At 36.8% G+C, this 16,947-nt stretch overlaps 1 protein-coding gene across 6 annotated transcripts in view; it reads right to left on the bottom strand.

Moving 5' to 3' along the window:
* ndst3 (N-deacetylase/N-sulfotransferase (heparan glucosaminyl) 3) overlaps positions 1 to 16,130 on the bottom strand; it is a 135,921-nt gene extending 119,791 nt beyond the window's left edge. Inside the window, exons 1-3 of one of the 6 annotated variants that reach the window (XM_056737950.1) lie at positions 15,912 to 16,130; positions 15,259 to 15,358; positions 9,568 to 9,648 (exon numbers count right to left, since the gene is read on the bottom strand). The gene's annotated coding sequence lies outside the window, so the exon portion shown is untranslated. The remainder of the gene's footprint in view (positions 1 to 9,567; positions 9,649 to 15,258; positions 15,359 to 15,911) is intronic. The other 5 variants (XM_056737968.1, XM_056737943.1, XM_056737958.1 and 2 more) reach the window with 5 other exon arrangements.
* Between the last annotated feature and the right edge of the window lie 817 nt (positions 16,131 to 16,947).

Genomic DNA, 16,947 nt, shown 5'->3' with positions numbered 1-16,947 from the left:
TCCCACTCTTTGGGTCTGCCCCGCGTTAGAACATCAGGACAAGAAGAGGCGCCACTTCATACAGGCATACAGGTGCCTGGTGGAAGGAGTTTGGCCTGAGTGATGGTGTTCACAACTGCAGGTGGCAGATCGCTCAAGACTCGTCAAGGAGCCAGACGTGGAGGTTCCAGAGATCTGGTGTCTGATGCCAGACCCCCGCTTTCCCCTGAGAAAGAAGGTCCCTCATCAATAGAATTGGCAAGGGAGAAGTCGTTGTCAGAAGCTTCAGGTCTGGTTGGGCCAACATATTGTGGTTTGCTAGTCATCGTTTACAAGCATAACCACAATTTGTGACAAGGCATGATCATACTAAGTAAGCTATTGAGACCCGGCAACGTTACATTATCTCTAGTCTACCTTACAGTTATAAATTGTGAACCAGTATTGGTAGTCCACCAATAAACAACCTGAGTACAGCCTAATAACTAATATGCTCAAAAGTACAGGACAGTAAGAAAATATTTACACAAAGACTATATAAAACCAGTAGCAGGTTGGCAAGGCTCCGTCCATTTTGCATCTCATTTCCTCTAGCAGCTTGCGCCACCGAGTGTAAGTCTGTCAGATATTGATTCTTGTTCGGTCTCGTGTCGGATCACTCTCTCTTTTCACCTCTATGTTTTTTGTTTTGCTGACTCTGGCACGGTGATGGTTTGGAGAGTTGCGTTGAACTAGATTGTTTTGTATTATTGTTAGCTGTTGGCTAACTTCCCCTTGGCTTCGAGAAAACTTTGATGTATGCCGTAAGGCAGATGATGGGTGGGGCTTATTTACCTACCCGCACACCGAGGTTACGAGACATTATATTAAGGTCGAAAAACTCCCTAGTGTTGCTTTAACAGTTTGTGGCGAAAAAATGATTTTCGGACATTAAAAAAGTAATAAAGTGATGGTTCAACAAATTATGTCAAATTATGGCCTTATATTCTAATTTACTCAACCATCAAAAACTAAATTAGGCGTGAAATAACCAGGGCTCACAGTGAAGTTATTTTTCATGAGTTTAAAAGCAAAAGGATAATTAATACCAAGAGAAAATCTAAAGAGATGTGTACAAATCACTGAGAACAAGCCTCCAACCACACACACTCACACACAAAAACCTTCACACTATTAAAGCTAATTTAACTTAGGTCTAAACTTCAAAGCATGGCCACTCTACTCCCTGTTGAGCATCTTTAAAAAGCTCCCTCTGCCTGTACAATACTCTGTAAAATAATAATCCACTCCTGAGGATTTCTCTTAGTGTTCATGTCATTTCGAGCCCCGCGAGACGCAGAGGGTTGAATAGACCTGTTCTGACGTTTGAATTTGCGGAATAACGAAAGGGAGGCAGAAATAAGGGCTTAATAAAAGAATCTACTCTCTGAAACCTGCTTTAGATAAGGGCCCCTGTACAAAGCCAGAGCCTTGAGAGCCATGCAGAACAGAGAATTTCCATTTAGGCTAATCCACCCATGTTATGTGCGAGAGAGGGCGTATACGCATGCACACACATACACACAAACTCTATTCCAAACTGTTGTAAACAAACACAATCACACTTGCCCTGTTTGTCCCCATTTTGTGTTAAATGCACACACATGCATGCAGGACAACGTTTGAAATGCAGGCTGCAATTCTCCAAAATTTCAGTGGGAACATTGGAACAGATGTTGGCAAATCCTATAAGGAAGAAATCCCAATACCACACTGCCAACATAATCCACTAACACAATGTTATTGCTCCAATCCTATCCTACGTTGCTGTGCAAAAAAATCCAAATCCAGGATTTCAAAAGAGTAAACATAAAACTCACCCTGCTTAACAGAGGCTGGAGAAATACATAATAATCATATATAACAACATGCATTCGTTTTTAAAGTGATAGTTCCACCAAAAATAAAAATTCGGTCATCATTTACTCACCCTCTTGTCAATTCAAACCTGTATGACTTTCTTTCTTCTGCATAAAACTCCATACAATAAAATTGAATGGGTGCCAGTTTTGGTTAGTTACCAACTTTCTTTAAAATATATTTTGTGCTCTGCATAGAGGTGTAACGGTACCCGTATTTGTATCCGTCAAGGATAAAATTCCTAATGAAGTCATCATTCCTATGCCCTACTCCCTTCGAAGGACAGAGCCCTTGGAGTTTAGACTTTGTAGTGAACAGGGCATGTGAGCACCATTATGTAGGCCTTTGGAATGCACTTGGCAAACGTGAGTGACTGCGAATAATTTCCTCATTATCTTCAGCTGACATGTTCCCATGACAACGCAGCATGATGTCCGTTGTATATAAAAATTTAATATATATAAGTGTTTATTATAAAGCATATTTTCATAACTTTTTAAAACATAAAATGTGTGTTTATTTGCAAAAAAAAAAAGCGACATGATGGCGGAAACCATGCTTCGTTGTCACGGGAATATGCATACATAATGGCTTTGCCCAACATAGGAATGATGACTTCATTTGGAATTATACCTGTGTCGGTTCAGTATGCATACCCGTACCGTTACACCTATGGTTCTGCGGAATAAAGAAATTCATAAAGGTTTAAAATTAACACTGTGTCTACACCGTGTCTAACACACGACTTGTTTTAATGGGATTGTCGCAGCGCACCACGTCATATCCGGTCTGGATTTAAACAAAAATCATAATGGGTTCTAATGCATTCTATTGTCTGTTGTTGCGTCGGTATCAATTCAGATTTTTAATGGTTGCACAGCGAGACAAACCCCAATCATTCATTCATACATGGTTCATAATTTATGAACTAATATGTATATTTTTTGTTGAATGACTGAAAGTTGATATGTTTTCATGTGCCAGTGTGTGCCACGTGCAGTGAGTCTCCATTTAGAGTTTTAGGTTAACTTTTTCTAGCATGGCCATGTCTTTGTTTGCAGTTTAAACAGAGAGGACATGGCTGTTGTTTATAGAAGATAAACATGTTTCTGTGGACATGTTTGTTCTATTGAGGGTTATGGCAGGATCTCTTATTTGTTTGTTTTTGATTTGTACTCTTTGTCTTTGGAGCCACCATGTCATGTTTGTATTTGTATTAGAGATGTTTTCTGTTTGTGTGTGTGTGTGTGTGTGTGTGAGAGAGAGAATATATAGTTGCTTTGTCCATAAAAAGTGTCGCTGCAGAGCGTGTTTCAGGAGCTGCTGTCATTTCAAATATATACACACCAGAACAAACTGATGACTATCTGCACAGCTGCAGCAACACACACACACACATCTTATTTATGCCCTCATTTGACAGATGGATCAATAGTTTAATATGAGAGTTTGTGAGTGCAATTCCTCTACCATGCACATTTGTGAGTGCTTCAGCTTAGTAGACAGAATACTGCAAGAAAATCCTTGACACGCACAGACCCTCAAACATGACAAGCACATGAGAAGCCCATCAGTGTGCATTAGTAGTAACAGCCCAAAACCTGAAACTCCAGAGCCGTGACCCAAAAAAAGCATGAGCTGCCTGAAGATTTTCAACTGAAGAGAATCTGACCTCCTGTCATCTATTATAACACAGACAGTAGCTCCAGCCTCCAGATTTTCATAATTGATAACTAATCACCAGATGACAGAATTAGTTAAGTGGGTCGTCACATTTGAATGATAAATTAAGCTCATATTTTCACAAAGGGTGTACAGTATGAGTTACAGTAAGAGAATCATACATTTTCAACTCCCTTTGTATTGCCACAAAGTTGATAAGCTACTACATGTAAGAATGATGTTTATTCTCTGTGCTATCTGGACCATGATGCATCACACAGGGATCTCTTGACCGGTGTACCAGATGACACAACCAACAGACTTTTTTGAAGAATAAAACTTCTACATTTTTTAGTCGAAGTAACATGGAGAAAGTTAACATTTAGAATTTCCATGTGTGCAGTTACCACAGTGCAGTTGTCCTGTAACATTTTACAGAATTTTGTATTTAAAAAAATATAAAACACCGTAAAATTACAGAAAAAGACACAAACCTATGGGAAACATGTAATTTAACAGGAATAAAGCCTGATTTTACGGTTTATTTCTGGTGCCCCAGCTGCGGGAAAATTTCTGATTCTTTATGTTTATAGGATTTTTTAGTTCTACGTTATTTTTGAAAATACGGTCAAAAGCCGTAAAATTATAGGAAAAGCAAGCAATTTACAAGTGACAAAGTTTACAAGCATGGTTAATGGTTAGAGTTATACAAACCCAGTGACAAACATACGGGTGACTAATAATAATGACAAAATAATGAGATATGAAGTTGCAGAAGGACAGAGGTGATTTACTGAAACAGGAAACGGTGCAATTTAATTATTTTTTTTCATAGAATATACAGAATTATAAATAAAGTATTCAAATAAAAACAAAAGCTTTTCTTTTCCCATTCTTTGTAACCATAAACCTGTATGCTAATAAACAAAATGTCTTGATATATTATTTAATTTTTATTTGTGGAGGTCTACCGGAAGTTAAGTTTGAGCCCCATAACGTTTATGTTGTTGCTGCTGGAACCGTCTAGTATACGGTAGTTAATACTGATTATGAAAATGTTGTCTTGCAGTGTACAGACACACACTACAAAGCACATTGTTATGTTTTTACAGCATTGCCTTACAGCCATGAAAGAACTTAATATATCTCATATCTGGCTTATTTGTCTTGTTGTTTAATGTTTTGTTCAGTCTGTTTTACAGCCAATCGGATCTCAGCCTCATCCAGATTATTGATTGCCTGCGTGCCCTTATCCTCCAAGGCTGTTCCTTTAATAGACTACAGAGGGCTGTAAATATTATTGCTTACCGTGTGCCCGGCTCACCGCAAATGCAATCACTGTTTTATGACAAATATAAACACCAGTGAGCCAGCAGATCAGGAGTTATCTGAGGTAAGCTTAAAAGAGATGTGTTATTCCTTTAATGTGTCACCTGTCTTCGGGGGTTTTAATGCAGGCAGGTTGATTTGAATCTGCCGAGTGACTCTTTCTTTAAACTGACCTTTTCTTAAAGCACACCTCAATTTCGCTCTAATGAAAATTACAGGGAGAGAGATTTTATGGTAATTTATATTTCAAACCTATTGTGTTTAATGCGAAAACTTCAGGCTCGTTAATTCAGTATTGAATTAGAAGAATAGTCGGCTTCATTATATACCTCATTTACATTAAGATATTAGACGTTTTGATCGATGTAATATTCATTTAGTAATATGTCTGTCACCTACTGTACACGTGGTTGAACCTGTTTGGAACCTGCATGCTCCCTTAGTAGAGAAATGAAGAGTAAAATGTCCAAACTCTATCACAAACATGAGCACACAAATCCTCAAAAAACCAAAGACACTCAGACGACATTTAGATGTTATATTCATAAGGACTTCTCATACGCAATGGTTTTTATATAAGGTAATGATATTTACAAAACCTAACCTATTTAGAAATTGGTTGGCATTACTGGATTTATGAAAAACATGATTTGGCTGACTTACGAGCCTTTTAAATAGTGAGATCCACATCAACTTTAAAGCTTTGCCTCATAAACAGAGCAAACATCGCATACATTCAGGACCAGGTCAACTGAATCTCTATCTTGTATTAGTGTTGGAATAATGAATGATCCGTTTCTTATATTTCAGTAATCAGATGTAATGTCAGGCATTGCATGTACATTTCAAACATTAATAGACCTAGCCCAACTGCCATTGAAACACAAAATAGACGCACACATGCTGCTTTCTATGAAGATTTGATTGACACTGCATCCTCGGCTGAGGGATGTCAGAGGCTAAGCATCTCTCTTATCTTCTTTTTCTCTCATTCTCTCTCCCTCCTTCTAATGCTTTCTCTCTCCCCTTGGGAAAGGCTGTCAAAGCCAAAGAATGCAGAGAAAGAGGAATTTAAGAATTGAGTGTTAAGAGTTAACCGCATTTAAAGTGGATTAAATTACTGCCAAGCTTCCTAGATAACTGAGTTTATATGGGACCACCTATAGGTGGTGCATAACACAAAGTGACCTTTTTGACATCACAGTTGAATGTCAATACCACACACTGTACATAACAATCACTTCGATACTAAACATTTTAAATAAATGTATTTAAACATGCTTTATATTACTTTTATTCAAGGAATAAAATCAAAGAATGTGTCAATTGTTGTATATGTTATGCAGTGTTGACTGGGTTATATAACATATCGCTGCTGTCCTAAAACCTTGTCTCTCCATTTTTTCTCTCAATTCGGACATTTTAGATTTTGGAGTGGACAGTGACAATATGTTAAATTAATATTTTAATGTAAACATTTTATCCATTCATTTTATTGATACCTGGGTCAAAGACGAAAAATAAGTGAAATACTGCTTTAAATTAATATTGTTTAAAAAAAACAATCTGTTTAATGTAATTGCATTTTTTGTTTTTCTTTTTGTTTTCAAACATTTTTCCCTGATCTACAGAAGACGCCCACTAAAATGTCATTCAGTGTAACAATCTAGTCAGGCATATTTACAACAAAAATGTTTATATTATATATTAAAAGACTAATTACTTTCACCCCAAATGCTAATTATTTGTAATTTTACATTTATTATTTGCCAGTATCCTAGGTTTTGCCTATTTGTCAAAGAAAATAAGATTTTTTTTAATTTAAAGTACAATAAAATAAAATGTCAAATGCTGCTTGTTCTTTAATATATTTTAATATGTATAAGTCAGAATAAGCATTTTTGTACATAAATATTGTTTTACACTAAATGACAATGTTACATTATTTCAACCAAATTTTGACATTCTATTCTCCAAAAACTTACCATAAAGTAGACTTTTTACTTACATTGAATGTGCTTTCTATAGACATAAAATAACTTTTGTAAATTTATTTTGATGGGGACATTTTTACGTCTTTGACCCACCTATATTTTAATTAAAATACAGTTTTTTCCTTATAATTTAAAACATTATTCAAGCATGTCATTGTTTACTTTAATATTTTTATCTTTTATATTTGTAACTAAAAAACGTTACAAAAGAAAATGTGATCTATGGAGCGTGAAGAAACACCTTATACTTAATTCCTGTAACGCATTAGATCACCAATAAATTAACATTTGTGGTTAATTTAGTCATATCCAGGCCAATGAAGATGTAAATGACATTGTTTATTCAGCAGAACAGAAGAATCTTCAAAAAGATTTTTATCTGAAAATGTAATTCATGGTGCTGTGTAAAATGAAAGTTCTGAAGTGCAAGTTCTGTGGCTCTCGACATTTCAATTGGTCTGTATAAGGAACTGAAATTATTTATATCATTAATATCGGTAATTTCAGTCAATGGATCAGTAAATGCATCAATATAAGACACAACAGCATTCTTTCAGCTTTGAAAGGGTTGTTTCAGAAAAAGAGAAATAGCATTGCTTTTCATTCCTCCATTGCAATGTCTGATCTAAATGGCTATATTTAAGATTCCCTAAGAAGCTTTGGAGATTACTTTTGTGTTGACTGTTACTGCTTTCTGAAATTTCAAAGTCATCTGAGGACTATTTTATAAGGCAACAAGGACCACAGTTTCAACAAAAAAAACTGTTGTACTGAAGAAACAATCACCTAAATTTTGGATGAGCTGCAAATTTTTCTTTAGGTAAACTAACCCTTCAAGCACTGTAAAAACCCCACGCCTGCTGCAACACATTTTTTACTATCCTAATACTACCCATGCATTCACCTGCAAATAATCTGTATACTCAAACGTCAAAACTACTGCAAACATGAATCCACCATCCTGTAATAACAATGGGAGGTGTAGCATTGATACTCTATTTCTGCCACGCTACAATTTCATTTATATTCATTGTCATGAAGTGAGCCAGTAATTGCTGCCGGAATACCCTGTGCCCATTCAGGCACAATTGTCCCCTATTAGAGCAAGGAACCGTGCATGACCAGTGGCTTTGCTATTATGATGTAAATGACAAAAAGAAAGAATCAGTCAATAGATTCTAAAGTGAATATATAATATTCTGAAATATTGCTCTCCAGGTCTCGCAGCGTCCCATTGTCTCTTCACTGGAGGTGAACTGATAGGGGACGAAATTGGCTGTGACACCTGTGATGATGTGGCTGGTTTGGAAACACAACCTTCAATCATTCAGAAAGAAACTGTTAGGCAAATAAGGTGCACAAGGTAAACAAACTTATTTGAATAAATAATACAGTGTTGTTTTCAACAAACTTGAAGCTGTACTGTAAATATCCTAGTTACGGATAGTCAGGAAAAAGCTAAAAATAGCTTCAATAATGGTGCATAATTTTAGCCACAATCTGGCTTACTGACTAAATTAAAAGTGGGTGCAGAATCGTAAATTATTGCAGCATTTTTTTCCCTTCAACCCTGTTACTATTAAAATTACATCTTATATCTAAGGACAGAGTCTATTAAGACCGATTCATGTTTTACTTGAATATGTGAAAGCTGCTGTTTTGCGGATGTTTCGGACTTATCTGTGCATGCAAAGTAGTACCATCATCACTTTAAAAGCATTTCTGCTGTTCCGTTCTGTGCTCTGTTTTTTATGGCAACATCTGAAGGTTAACCTCACAAAATTTCAGGACAAACTGTCCATACACTCACATTACATTAGCATGCTGAAACTAAACCCTGGAAAACACACCCACATCCTACTATAGAGTGCTCTCAAGTAAAAGACACAATGTAGTGGAACTGTGTAAGTGTATGATGAGGTTATTCAAGGTTAAGTTGAAACCATTTCCTCTTATCTTCTGTTCTGATCTCAGCGCTAGACTTATGGATAGTGATACATTCACTTACGGGCGTGTTGTGTTCTGAAAATGGCTGCTCTTGTATCATCTCAGAAATGGGGCTTGTCTTCTGGCGGGGGATGGCATGAATCTGTCCACGGTCCAATATACTTTAAGAGGACATTTCACACCCAGTGACGAATGAGGATAGGCTCTCAAAAAGCCTTTAAACGTTTCTCTTTTAACAGCAAAGGTTAGAAGAGAAACGACTTTCAAATGGTGCCTCAGCGTTGGAACGCCGCATGTGGGCCGACAGTGATGGAGAACTATTAGACTATCATCAAGGCTGAGCAACTGCCTGTTTTTGTTTCACATCTTAAAAAAATGTTGATTAGAGTGGAGGAGACAAGACCAGGGACGTAGAAGAATTTAAAAGGTTCGCGAGAAGATGTGTTTTTCTGTGTCTTTGGAGTGTTTTAAGTTGCCCATGCATGTATAAGGCAAATGTATATGTAAGTAAGGTGGCCGTACCTGTCAGTACAATTGCTTTGGAAGCTGATGTTCCAAATATGGTAAGAGGCGTTACATTTCCATCACACGCTTGCAGTAACTGGCCAATCATAGCACACCTCGCTTTTCAGAGTGTTTAAGAGAGGCAGGGCAAAGAGGAGATACAAACATGCACAGTGTGTACAAAATACAGCGTTTTTGAACGAAAATCGTGTATACACATTACATATAAAACAAATTATAATATTCATTTTACCTGTGTCATATGACCCCTTTAAAGGAATGAAGATGTGGTTGGAAAATACAGATCTGGATTACTGAGAATTAAATGGAAAGACTGAAAAAGAGTGAAAAGGAGAAAGATGATTCATGTTGAGTATGCTGACATTTGAGAAAAAGCCAGAAATTATAACACATCATTGAAGAAAAGACTGTCTGACGTTCAAACTGATTGGGTTCTTTATAAATCCATCCATCTACTTTATCTTAGACTTTTGAATCAGTTTGGCAGATTTTGCACACTTAAATTGTGATTGTCAGCCATTAATGAATAAGAAAATGAATTTTAAGTCAAGATAAGTCATCAGACGTGACTCAATGCCGTAACAAATCTTACAAATCTTTTCCATGTTATTTTGTTTACACAACAAGCTACATTGGAATTTAGAAACATATCTTTTTTTAAATGCCAAGCATTTAGTCTCGTGTAGATAAGATTTCATCCTTAAACATCATGTCCACAGTCAAGTTAGTGCATATAACACATTTGACAAACTGTAATCTAACTTAATAAAATTTTGTGAGGCAAAAGTACACAGATTTTTTTATTGGTCAAAGTTCAAGTTCACCTAAACAACTGTGACTGGTCACTTTATACATCAATCTTTTCCAAGTTGGTGTTTCTTAACAAGAATAGGATGCAACGTAATCTGCAAACATGTAATTTTATCAACAAGGTCTCATCAGTCTTCGCAAAGAACATAAGTAAAGAACATTTCTGAACTATCCTTAAAACTTTTGCATTTTTTTCAGATAAGGAAGGGAAAGGAGACAAGAGATGCTGCTAGGCTGATGGAGGTCAAGAGATTGGCTGAAGAAGCAATAGAGATAGTAGAGATAACATCTGAACCTTTCAGAAACGAGAGCCCAAAGCAAGGGCTGATGGAGGTGCCGGATAAAATCAAACCTCCCTCGTGCTTACTGCTGAATGAGACCAAGAGTGTGTGTGAGAGAGGGAAGGAGGTCATATTCAGCAGTCACCTCTACTCTCCAGACACCTCCAGACTTTATCATCAGCCTTAAAGAATGGCCTGTGGTCGGAAGAGAATGACTCATTGCTCTCGGACAACTTATACCATCTTAAAGCGGCCCTGCAACGATGTGTGATGCATTCGGACTTCTTAACAATGTTAAACGTGCCGTCTTCTCATGCTTAACATGGTCAATTTGTCATAAAACGAGTTGGGCTTATAATGTAGTATTTCTGTGCTCAATACACTTCCCCAGTGATCGTACAGGTTTCTGAACGTTTTTTTTCGAACATATAAAACTGTTTCGTAACAACATGTCTTAGTTCCTTATTGGACAGTTCTCCCAGAAAAGCATGCGGCACGGCCACAGGAGAGCAGGAGAAGGAGCATGCGCAGACGTCATTTTCACTTGTGTGGAGGAGAGAGAGAAAGCATACGAAGTTCAGGTGTTTGTTTGTTCACTGCATTTGGCTGATGATGTTACATAAACTGTGGATATAACGCTGGATTTGGAGATTGTTTGAAACTGATATATGGAGCGTCCAAGCGATATAAGATGCCGGACATGAACCGCATGCAGAGCATGAAACAGATGTCTGTGTCTTGTTGACGATGGGTGAGCACGTGCTTTGGTTCAGCCCACCCCTCCCCCCCCCACGCTCCGTATGTTTTGGGAAACAATCGTAAAGCTGCATCTATCTTTTATAAATGTGATCAAACTAAATACTCTTCGAAGATACGAAGTATGCAATACTACTCTATGGGTACTCAAGATTAATATGAGATTGGCAGAAACCATGTGTGTTTCGCCTGCTTTAACACAAAACGTACATACAATTCACATTTTAGTACAAATTTATTTATTTGATTCACTCAAACTGATGTTCTGAGGAGCTTATGACAGGTGAATAATTTGGATGAGGCTAAACGCAGCTCTTTACCAACGGCATCTGTGAGATGATTTGCTCCTCAATAACTACGAATAACAGTACTTCCAGACATAAAAAAGCATTTAATGAAGTGTGCAAAAATTGTATTAGCACCATGACATTTTAGTTGAAAGTCATTCAAAGTCTGTAATTTGTTGTTTTTTATGCTTAACTACATTTGTCAAGCATAACATTTTCACCCTGTCACATAATAGACTAAACAAAGGAGTGTTTATTTCAAATTTGCTGCTTAATCTGAAATGTTTCTGAAAGTAATTATGTTGGTAAAGCACAACTGCAATCCAACGCAAAAATAAAAAGGTATAGAACTAAAAAGACGCTTGACCCTAAAGAATAGATAGCACTTTAACAAAAATACAAGCAGCCTGTTCTCTGAAACGAGACTGCAAATGGATTACAAAATTAAATGGGTAGAACTATTGTTTTACATACTGATATTATTATGATTACTGACTGATTTCTTAATACATCTTAAAGTTCACCCAAAAATGAAAATTCTGTCATTATTTATCTTGTAATTTCAAACCTTTATGACCTTCAAAAGAAGAAAACAAGATATTCTGAAAAATGCTGATAACCGAACAACAGCGACACCCATTGACTTGGTACTCAATGATGTCCCAGAAATGACAGTTGCTAACATTCTTCCAAATATCTTTTGTGTGTGTGTTCAGCAGAGCAAATAAATGTATATGGGTTTGGAACAACTTAATGGGGAGTAAATAAGGATTTTCGTTTCTATGTTGAGTCTTCCTTTAGCAACTGAACAGAGAGGCAAAAGTTACAGATTGCACCTTAAAATTCTAAATCATGTTTTGTATGTTGCCTCCACTTTGTTGTTTCACATTTTACCAAAGAGCATCTTGTCCTTAATTTCTTCTCCGTCTCTACAATCATGCTGAAATATCCACATTCTAAATCAATGATTTGTTGTCTTAATGGTCACCACACCCTGCATGAGATGACACAAAAGCTCACAGAACTGGTAAAATAAGAGCTAGGACAACCGTTGGCTGACCATGTCCGCTGGTTCCTCTCCAACTCCCTTTTGTGTATGTGTGTGCGTGTCTCCTGGTGTGGTTCCAGCTCATTTCAGCGTTAAACCCCCCCAGATAAGATTTGTGCGTGTGTACGTGCATGTCACGTCTAAGCTCTTTTCAGTGCTAAATCTTGCTAAAAGGACCACTACTGGAAATGAAGTATTTAATCTTCAATTCACACAAAACCTGTATATATAAATTACCAACACAGACACGCACATACACTTGACTTCTGGGGCCAGTTGCATAAACATAGTTGCTAAATTATGACTGTGTCTTAACCACTAGTCTCACTGACTTACAATTAGTTAGGACTAATAAGTCTTACTTTTATCTTTTTAGATTTTAATAAGACCAATCTATCTTTTTGTTTGACCGACATAACCAGTATGACCAGTTTTGAAGAAAAAATGTGTGACTTACTTGTAAGACTAGTCTAAGCAGTTTATACAACTGGGCCCTGGTCTAGTTTGATGACTAGACTGTGGCTGCGTCCGAAATTGTACACTGTGACAGTACATACTGAATTTGAAGTACCTACCTATCGGCTGTTAAAACAGTGTGTTCCATATAGTATGAGTGGGAGTAGGATAAATACATTTCGGACAAAGAAGAGTACAAAATACCCCCACTTGCGGTCTTTGCACTTGACCACTTTCATGACATATTTCCTGTTTTTGGCCCTAGTGTTCTAGTGGATGTGAAGATCCCAAGTGAGCATGTATTTCTAACCCAATGAGACACACTTAGAAAGTGCAAACATATAATGTTAATGAATGTGGTGTTTCTAATTATGAGATAAAATTAGTATATAGGTGCTAATATTATTTGTTTTCACCAATAAAATATGTACACTACATTTTACATTAAAATTATATGTAATATCTAATTATATAGTCAAGTCAGACTTATTTTTATAGCACTTTATTTGTATTTTATCAAAGCAGCTGTACACAAAAAACTAAAACAAAATAAAAACACAGTTTAGGCAAACAAAGAATAAATAAAGATATAACATTAAAAAGTATAGTATAACATACACTTGAAAGCTTTCCCCGACATCACGTGAGACCCCAGCAAAAAATCTCATGATATATCCAGAACATGATGCATGATGGGATTCGCTTAGCGTTAATACCGCTCCAAAGCGGTATTCAAGCTAGTGCGGGTCTAGTGTGCGTTAAGCATTTTTAAGATATTGGACACATTTACATTTATGCATTTGGCAGACGCTTTTATCCAAACCGACATTGCTTTATCCTATACATTATACATAGGTATTTGCAATCCCCTGGGATCGAACCCACAACCTTGCATTGTTAACGCAATGCTCTTACCACTGAGCTACAGGAAAGCTTACAATTGGACACATTTGAACTCTTCTTTCCTGTCGCGTTTACGCCCTCTCAAGTGGCCAAGACTGCAAGTAGGGGAATTTGGACACAGCCATAATGCGTCCGCCATGTTCTATGGTTATATGACCCGTATGCTCTTTGATCTATTACGTATTAACGACAACCTACAGGTGAGCGTTCATAAAAACAGAATTTAGTCAAGAGAAATTCAATTACAATAAAAACGGACGTCATTCTTACAGTTTCCCGCTATATTTATTTGATTTACTTTTGAAATTTGACCGTTTCTCAGCTGCCGTCGCATCGTGAGATATAAGTGTCCATCCGATCCACACTCACGAATCTCGGCGGAATGAGTAGACCATCCGGGTATTTCTCGCCTACTGTTTTTTGCATACTGACGTTTCGGACATTCATGACTCATACTCATTTTCGCCTACTATATAGTATGGAAGTAGGCGATTTCGGACACAGCGTATGACTCAGCCTTGACTTGTGCGACAAGATCCGAGTGTTTGTTCAGGTTAATTCATCACATTAAAGGTATAGTTTGTAGAAATCACCGCTGGAGGGCACAGGATCAAAACAACAAAAGTCACGAAGCTTGATGACGCTGTGTAGAAGCGTGGAATGATGGGATATGTTTTCTTCAACTACACCGCTGATGGTACCGCTGATACATCAATCAGACGGGAACGAGAAATCATGTTAGCGGAAGAGGTAAAGTAATAAAGTTTTATAAAGTTGCGTTTGGTGAAATCATTTTACTTCATCATAATGAATTAGACGGGAGTAATGTAATGTTTAAAACTAAATTTTTAGTCATAGATGATACAGTAATAGTCCAATTCGACGGTGTGATAACACTGCACAATTTTAAGTGTTCAAATCAATCTTAGGAAAAGTTATTTTGAACGTACCCACATCATTTGCAAAAACTATTTCCGGATCTTTCTACGACAGTATCATTCGGTTGCTACGTCAGTAAAGGCGATAACAAAGGGTAGCGCGGAAATGACGCCATTGACAGGCAAACGGCCCGGTCCACTGTTTAGAATGGCACTTTGTCAGGATTTAAGAGCATTTGGAAACATTTAAGATATTGTAAGTACTCAGATGAAAAATCTATATAACATTGGCCCAGTGGTTTTTGGATATTTTACTACAAAATTCTTACAAACTGTACCTTTAATACACTAAAATTATGATTTCATTCGCACAGTAATGTGTGCATTTCCAGCTCTTATTTTCCTCAGTTTATTGTCATTGCCTCTATTATCTGAATTAATTCAATTTAATTATATGGTATGTAATTGATACTGACAGGAATTATGTGTACGCATGTGATTTACCTTATATTAGCGGCTCTTTCTCCACCTGCACTTGACCTCTAACCCGATGTGTGTTTCAAAGAGCAGATTAATCACAAGGCAAGTTGTGTAGCAAAATCTTCTAGATGAAAAGAGCAAAAGGTCTCTCAGCTGAAAGAGCGTTGTGTCTACTTAGTGTTACGCACTAAATCCATGGTCTGATATTAAAAGACCACATAAATCTAAAGCACAAATCTTACTCACACACACTCATGCTCAACATTGCTAAGGTTTTCATCAGAAAGTCCTTCACTAATTCATCAGTGCGCACATGTAAAGCTTTAAATGGGAGTTAATGAACAGAGAGCTGCTCGAGAGAACAGAGACGCTGCAGACATGATAAAGGATAAAGGATGTGTGTCCGGCTTCATTTTACTAATCGCTTACTACTCGTTTAATGCGGGTAAACTCGTGGCTGTCTGCACAAAACGTATTTCTATGTTGTGATGCATTTACAGATTAACACTGCCATCTGCTGATCTAAAGCAAATACTACACCTGCCGTCAGGTATCCCTACCACAGTCAATTCCTACCTTATTATAAGCCCAATGCTATTGTAGGTTTGTGAAAACCTTATAAATCCATGCTTGTAAATATTTGCTCGTTACTGTATATAGGTTTATAATTTACTCACCCTCAAGTAACGTTAGCCTACTCCACATAACTTCCTTTATTCTGCCGAACACAAGCTATTTTTCTTGACAAAGTTGTACACATGTAGGTCACAAAGTGTAAAAGCTCCAAAAGTCACTTAGTTAACTAACAACCATCACACAAGTAATCAAAATGGCTCCAGTGGTTCAATAAACGGCTTCTTGAAGTGAAACGATAGGTTTGTAAAAAATGACGTTAATTCGAGTTGTAACCGAACACATTTCATCGCTAAATCCAAAAATGGCGATCCAACGTTCATTTCAATGTTATTGGTTCCCGTGCGACCCTCCAGAGCCAATGAGATTTTAAGTTATTGATCCGTATTTAAATATAGCTTAATTTATCTCGAAAGGGATTGTGCGTTTTTGTGTAAAAAAGACATAATATTAAAAGACAATAAAATCTTTTATCTAAATGTGAAATATGTCAATTGCAGAATTGTAGATGTAAACAAGTAACACACATTTTTATTTATTTATTCATTCTTTTATTTTATTCATATTAGCTAGAATCTTAAACATGTAATTAAGTCATAAAGATATTTGTCTGACATTTTAATTATTTATATTCTAAATATTTGCTTAATTGTATTTCATTCTAACGTATTGATGTTAAAGAACTGACACAGATCGGAACCAGTGTTGAACCAGCGTTGTTTACATCAAAGTGGTCTATAAACACAATGTGTACAACTAGTAATTTCACTGTCGTATATAAAACATGTTTTGATGCATCATGTAGTATTCCTGACCATGGTGCTCAAACTTTTCACTTTCCTACTTTTAGTTGAATCTCTCCATCTTCCCAGCAGCACTCCATTCCAATGGTACGCACCACAAATATACAGAATGAAGTCAGGCAACAACGTACATTATAAACTGAGAGTAAATAATTAAGCGCGGTAGGACGGGATAACGTGTCAGTTTATCGTTTAATCAACTCACACTGGTCAGATAGAAAACCACGTAATGTGACAGAAGGTAAACAACACCTGATACCGATCAGCCCTCATGTAT

This window comes from Triplophysa dalaica, chromosome 2 (assembly GCF_015846415.1).
Source record: "Triplophysa dalaica isolate WHDGS20190420 chromosome 2, ASM1584641v1, whole genome shotgun sequence".
Taxonomy (NCBI): domain Eukaryota; kingdom Metazoa; phylum Chordata; class Actinopteri; order Cypriniformes; family Nemacheilidae; genus Triplophysa; species Triplophysa dalaica.
The sequence above is the reverse complement of the archived record's forward strand: the minus strand, read 5'-3'. Positions and strand labels throughout refer to the sequence as shown.